General features: G+C 50.7%; 1 long non-coding RNA gene across 1 annotated transcript; it reads left to right on the plus strand.

Moving 5' to 3' along the window:
- Positions 1-6: 6 nt before the first annotated feature.
- On the plus strand, positions 7-1,768 carry LOC108491940. Its single transcript, XR_001872973.1, has 3 exons — positions 7-236; positions 781-892; positions 1,213-1,768. It is a non-coding gene; the product is annotated as an uncharacterized LOC108491940 (long non-coding RNA).
- The last annotated feature ends 6 nt before the right edge of the window (positions 1,769-1,774 follow it).

Raw genomic sequence — 1,774 nt, forward strand, 5'->3', positions numbered from 1 at the left:
CACCTTGAATGACAACCTCGAGCAGTTTCCAGTACTGGATTGAAAAGATGGCCTTTGCTGCATCTCCTTGAGCAAGGAAAGCCAAGAAACCTTTGCTTTGGAAGGAGAAAATCTAGAAAGCAGGAAGGAAGAAAAGCAGCCCCCTGACTCCTCCCTGAGCCCCAGACAGCCCATGAACTGCCTTGCTGGGAATGGTAGGACAGGATGGACTCTGAATTGCTCCCTCTGGATGTGTGGTAAGACTGTTACACCAACGTTTAAGGACAACTTGTAAGAATTTGCTGCCAATACGATAGTTGGTGCATGGGCAGCCTTGAAGCAGCTAAAGCATTCCCTGAGGAGAGCTCTGGGTCTGCCAGATGTCTCAGAACTGTTGGAAGCATCTTTGCTTGGGAGGGCAAACAAAGGCCAAGGTGTGCAGTGACCCCCCTGAGAAGGGACTTACAGTTCATGGCATCCCTGTAGGTGAACTTGGGGGCTGTTCCCCCTGTAGGGCAGGTGATATTCCCAGCTACAGTGATGGGAAAAATGGTTAAAAGGGAGCCCCAAAAGGTGGAAATCCTCCTGGAGGCTCTTGGCCAACAGAGTTTCCTGAGTTCCCCCTGAAAGAAGGACAGTGATGGCTTTTGAGTGCTGGTAGATCCTTTGAATAGATGGCCTTGAGTGTGTCCTTGTTGCACCAGTAGGCCTTGTCCAACTCCTCATATTCCAGCAGATATAGATATTGAAGTTTAAAATGATGTTCATAATCCTTCGTAATCCTGAGGCTCTCCCCTGCAGGAACTCCAGGAACTCCTGGTGCCGCCTGGGCCGATGGATTGGACGCCCCAGCCCCTCCGTTCCTGCTCAGCCCCTGGGTCTGTGTCCAGTGGTGGCACTGCCAGCCCTGCAGGTGAAGTGGGAAGGGCCTTTCCAGGTCTTGTGGGTCACATTTATAGCAGCTGAAGTTGCAGAAAAAGGACCTGGGGTCTCTTCTTCTTGAGTTCAGAAAGTTCCTTTTGGTTGGTGAGCAGGACAAAGTGGATCCTTCAGAGTTCCCATCCATGTTTGTGTCTCAGCCTGTGTTAGGATTCAGGGCTGTAGCTGTTGTTGTCACTGAGGAGTCAGACTATGCTTAAAATAGTGAGACACTGCCTAATGGCTGAGTGACAGGAAAAAAGGGGGAATGATACCTGAGTGTTGAGATGTAACAAGAGTTAATCCTTTTTGCAGTGGGATGTAGCCTGGAAAGTGCACAGAGCTGAGCCAAGGGATTGAAGGGGACCAACCAAGGGAGGTGAAGAAAGAAGGCAGAAGGGAAGTGAGGCAGCAGCCAAGCAGCACCAAGTTGCTGTGTAAGCAGGTGAGTTGTCTTGAGGTTCCTCAGGCAGGCACTGAGGACTTGGAGGGCTCCAGACAGAACAGACCTGGGAAGTCCTTCCAAAACCTTCTAAGGGTAGGTGTGTATGGTTATAAGTGTTGGAGAATGTCCTGAGTATGGAATAGGAATGCAGGGAACGAAAATGAACCCTCCTGTAATGCTGCCATATCAGCTGCAGTGGAGATAGCTCTGTGTGCCCTTTGGGATCTGATTGCCAGGGCCTCTGGTGGGCTGGAATGATTCAAGAGCATAGGAATAAAAGGTTGCCTGGCTTCTAAAACTCACCAGCTGAGTCTTAGAGGTTCCTTTGAAGAGCTGTTTTCAGGCAAGAAAATTGGCCCCCCAGGAGGGACTCTGTGCCTGCTCTCCCGTGGCTCCAAGGGATCTCTGGCCCTTCACGCCGGCACCGAGATT

Source organism: Lepidothrix coronata, unplaced genomic scaffold (assembly GCF_001604755.1).
Source record: "Lepidothrix coronata isolate B3197 unplaced genomic scaffold, Lepidothrix_coronata-1.0 Scaffold3140, whole genome shotgun sequence".
NCBI classification, from domain to species: domain Eukaryota; kingdom Metazoa; phylum Chordata; class Aves; order Passeriformes; family Pipridae; genus Lepidothrix; species Lepidothrix coronata.